General features: G+C 52.8%; 1 long non-coding RNA gene across 1 annotated transcript; it reads left to right on the top strand.

Annotated features, from left to right (window-relative positions):
* Positions 1–277: 277 nt before the first annotated feature.
* Positions 278–3,646, top strand: LOC138847054 (uncharacterized). The gene is made up of 2 exons (XR_011384677.1): positions 278–1,639; positions 2,439–3,646. It is a non-coding gene; the product is annotated as an uncharacterized lncRNA (long non-coding RNA).
* The last annotated feature ends 1,311 nt before the right edge of the window (positions 3,647–4,957 follow it).

The following is a 4,957-nucleotide window of genomic DNA, read 5'->3' as shown; positions in this document are numbered from 1 at the left end:
TCTGATATGGGATGCCAGCATTACAGGTGGTGCATTTGCCAGCCCATGCCTTCTTCCTTTGATCAGAAGTGTCTGTATCTGCATTCGTGGCTCCCCGCGAGCTTGCTTCCTCCCGGAGCAGGCCCTGGACTAGTATTGTGGAATTGAATTGTGGAGCAGTCTGGGCGGTGGGCAGAGCCCTCCTTCCAGTTCTCCTAGGTGACCAAAGGAAAGTCTTGAAATCTCTCTGGGCCATAGTGTCCTTGTCTGATGAGAGAACATTGAAGTTGGACCAGGGCTTTGTTGTTTTTTTTTTTTTTTTCTGAATTGATTTGAAAAGCAGAGAGTCAGAGTTGGAGATAGGGGGAAGCAGAGGAGGAGGAGGAGGAGAGAGAGAGAGAGGAGAGAGGAAGAGAGCACTTTCATCTGCTGGTTCACTTCCCAAATGCCCATGTTATGTAAGAAGGCAGATATTAGCCTATGCGTGAGAGAAGGGCTGGGAATAAGGGGTGGGGGGTGGATTTGTGTGGTTGAATGAGGAGAAAACATAGAAACGTTGCCTTGGAAGCAGACCAGAATCGACAATCAAAAGCCTCGCCCATGTCCAGGGACCTTGCAGGTGGGTCCCAGCCCTACCTTGGTGAAACCTTGGGGGACTCTTCCCAGCTCTGCCCCAAGAGGGCTGTTTGGCGTGCTGACCTGTGCTGATACAGCCCTGGGAGGAATTCCATGAATTCCATGCCAGAGAACCCTGCACCCAGCAGTATCCTAGAAGAGGGAGAGAGGAAGGGAAACAGTGGGCCCACACCCGTAAAAACTGCAGCCTGAAGGCAGACCAGCCTCTCTCTTTGCTGAGATTCCCACCTGGCCCGTCAGGTGCATTCTCACCGTTAAACATCACTAGCTTGCTTACTGCTCGTCTCTGTCTCCTGTCAAATTCTCAAGGGAAGACAAGAACCTCTGTTCTAGCTCTCTCTGGGAAGATCCTCAATAGCAAGGGCTGGGCCAGGCTGATCCTGGGGGCCAGCAACTCAATCCAGGTCTCTCATGTGGGTGGCAGGGACCCAACTACTTGAGCCATCAGCTGCAGCCTCCCAGGGTGCACAGCGGCAAGAATTCAGAATCAGCAGCGGAGTTGGAACTTGAACCCTAGGCACTCCACTGTGGGACACAGGGGTCCCAAGCACTGTCGCACTGCTGCACCACATGTCCATGCCAGGCTGAGTCCTCTAGTCCTGAGCTCCCCAGGGCTCTAGGGATGGCGTGCCACAGGTAGGAAGGGCTTCGGTGACCACAGGTGAGCCCACAGGGCTGGAAGGCTGCACACACCTCCGCTGTGGGCCAGGCCCGGTGCGGCCCTTGTCCTGAGTACTAGCTGTTTCTCATGCATGGCCCTGAGAAGCTGTATGGGACCCTGAGTGGGTGGAATTCATGCCAGCTCTCTTCATCTGGCACCAAGATTCTGGTTGGCAATAAATTGCTTCTCCCATAAGCGCAGAATCACTTCTCATCAGATTAGTCCTCGCCAGGAACTGTGCTGAAATCCGTTTTGACTCTGAAGGAAAAAAATTGAAAACAAATTAGATGCAAGGATGATGAGCACGATGGAGGGCAAAGCCACCGGGAGAAGCTCAGGAAGCCGGGTGCGTCCCAAGCACAGGTAAGAAGCCCACAGAGAATCGGAGGCGGTGGGAGGTAGCTCTCCCCGAGCGGTCCCTCCGGTGGTAGGCATGCGAGTCCCGGCCTCACCCTCTCCCCATCACACAGGCAGACCCGCAGTCCCTGCCGCCTGTTCTGTGAGCGTGGCAAAGTCCCAGCTATTCACACCTTGCAGGAAAGAATCAGTGGAGGCAGACAGACACACAGACCCCAGACGCGGGATTCTGTGCTCCTGCCAGCGCCAGGCAACCAGGAGGCCTCCCAGAGCAACGGCCAGAGCCAGAAGGTGCCTCAGAGCAACAGCCACAGGCTCCCTGGGCTCTCATGTCTGACCCACGCAAATGTGCAGACTTTGTAGCACTTTGAGCCAGTCCACATATCCTGAACACCTGCCGTGTCACCAGGGCTGCCCGTCCAGGGTCTGAGAGTTTGCACCCATTCATGCGCTGCAATTATACTGTCCTGCTTTGAGAGGGGTAGGGGGGCTTTGGGAGGTCATGAGGTCACAGTCCCCAGAGAACTTGCTTGTTCCTTCCACCCGCCTGTGTGAGTTCTCGGCCTCCCGTGGAGCGGGCAGTGGGCCCTCACCAGATGCTGAGTGTGCCCTGCTGTGCTCTTGGGCTCCTCTGCTTCCGGAATGGTCAGAAACACATTTCGGTTGTGTGGAAGCCACCCAGGTCATGGGATAGTAGTTCAGTAGCCCGAATGGACTGAGACGAGGCTCATTTCCAATATCCATCTTGGTGGCCAACACGGCTGCCGTTTCACCGATAACACCCATTTCTGCTGCTGATTTTCAGAGTCTCGGCTGTTGACCAAAGCACCAGTAACGGAAGTGCTGACCACCGTCACACCGGGTAAGGGCTTTCTCCTGAGTGTGTGCAGTCACAGACACTCCCTGACTGGGGAGTGCACCAGGAGGGGAAAGGGCCCCTAACACGGAGCTCCTCAGGATAAAAGAAAAATTCTGCGATGCCTTAACCCTAATTGCAGGGAGGAGGAGATGAGCAGAGGTAAGGAGTTTACGGCTGCAGGCTGGAAGCCGCAGGAGACTTCATACTCTGGAATGTGCTAGAGCCTTGACTGCAAACCCCTGTCCCAGCCTGTTAGGAGGAAGCTCAGGCCTGTTAACCCAGAGACAGCAGGGACCACTCCCGCGGACCGCCCTCCCATCCCCAACCTTCCCGCAGCACGTGACCCCGCCCCTCCTAGCCGCAGCCCGTGGTAAGAGCACCGCGGACACCTGGCACTCTCCTTCCCACGTTGCTATAAAGCTGCTCTAGCACTGCGCGCCAGCAGGTGCATTTCCAGCTGCTGCCTGCCTTTCCTGCTGCTGGTGCTGGGACTGGTCCCGGACCTGGGCCTTTATGGGCCAGCATCTGTAACAGCTCCACGACTCCCCTACGTTTCAGAGAGCCCTTGGTCTTGGGAGTTTCAGTTTAAGACTCTCTGTGCGGAAGTATTTTTGAAAGGACATCACAGCCGTCACAGAAAGGGCCCCAGGAGTGACAGACCCAGTGACCCCGCAAAGTGGTGACTTTGAAGAGAGAGAGTCGTTTGCCAACACTTGTCTTTATACAGGCTGGAGATTTGGTCCCTGACTGAAGTCAAATTCTGGCCCCAGACCCCCACCCTCATCACTGGCTGACCTCTGACCTGGCCCCAGAGAGAGCCCGCCCACAGAGGAGCCGGGCCGAGGTCACAGAGCGGTGTGGGATGGAAACGGGACACAGGATGGGCCTTAGAGCCAGCCTCCGAGACCCGTGCACTGATCCAGCTTGGTTTGAATTTCATGGCAGGTGCGTTCCTGGGAGAGGTGCCGATTCTCTCCTCCTCACAGCAGCAGCCACTAAGCCAGGCCTCTGGGAGGTGTATTGTGAGGCAGCTTTCACGTCCTATAAACACACGGCCTCGGTTTCTGGCACATTTGGGGACTCAGAGTCACTTTAGCATTTTGAAAAAGCTAAAGAATATGTAAAACATCCTAATAAAAATATAGCAAGAGCCCACGCGGGAGGAATAATCGTTCCATTAATGCATCGGGCTCGTTTTCCCAAAGGCCTTTTTTGCTGATGTAAAATCCTTCCCCCTGCCTCCTGGTCTCCAAAAATGGCAACGTACTGGATTTTTTTGTGAGAATATTGGAATTTGGGAATCAGAGTTCTGAAGTTCCACCGCAGTGTTTACTTACGAAGCAAGGCACGGTGTTGCAAACAGCACCATGAACAGGTCTTGAGTTTTGGACTGGACACCTGGGCTTCCTGTGACAGCTCTGCCACTGACCAGCTGTGCGCCCTTGGGTTCTTAACTTTAACTCTCTGAGCCTCAGTTTATGCATTTGTAAAATGGGCTAATAAAACTGACTGTATTTGGCAGGCATGGGATGGTTAAATGGATCAGTGTCTATAAGGTGCTTGTCTTTTAGCAGGTGCTAGGTTCAGGGTCATTACCAATGGTTCAAGGTCGACCCAACCAAGATGCAGTGGATGCAAAAGCAGCAGAAGTGCTATTGTATGGGTGCTCTTAGCAGTTCTATAGTCAGTCACAGTCATGTGTCTCTTTGACAATGAGGACACGGTCCGAGAAATGTGGCCTTCGATGATTTTCGGCACAGGGTGAAACATAGCAAGCCTAGATGATACAGCCTATTACATACCTAAACCAGATGAGATATACAAAGAGGCCTCAAAACGTTCATAGAAAAAATGGAATTAAAAGGTAATGCACATTTTCCATGAACTTTTTGAAGCTTCCTTGTATATATGGTATAGTCTACTGCTGCTAGGGCTATGCCAAACAAAACGATGCGAAATTAAATCAAGAACGAGACAACAATGCAACTAACAGATGCAGCAAGTGGGAGCTGTATAAGGCTGCTGACAGCTAGCATGGGAAACCATTTTACAGGAATCTTTTAAAATATAAATAGAAGGAGCACACTCTAAAATCGTGATGAAAAGTATAGTGCAGGAAATTCATAAACAGGTGACACAGTGGGTTATTGTCAAGTCGTAAGCATGTGCATAACTGTGTTGCTGTACCTGCTGCACCTGGCATCACAGCGGGTTTGTTTACATCACCGTCACCATGAACACATCTGGAGAGCACTGTGCTCTGACTGTAGGACGGCTGCACCTCCACCCGCAAATGGGAATTGTCCAGCTCTGTCGTGACTGTGTGGTGCCACTGTCACGTGTGCAGCCGTGTTGTGACTGTGTGTGCACCACTGTCATGTGTTGCCCTGTCATGATTGTGTGGTGCTACTGTCACGTGTGCAGCCGTGTTGTGACTGTGTGTGCACCACTGTCATGTGTGCAGC

This window comes from Oryctolagus cuniculus, chromosome 1, assembly GCF_964237555.1.
Source record: "Oryctolagus cuniculus chromosome 1, mOryCun1.1, whole genome shotgun sequence".
Taxonomy (NCBI): domain Eukaryota; kingdom Metazoa; phylum Chordata; class Mammalia; order Lagomorpha; family Leporidae; genus Oryctolagus; species Oryctolagus cuniculus.
The sequence above is the reverse complement of the archived record's forward strand: the minus strand, read 5'-3'. Positions and strand labels throughout refer to the sequence as shown.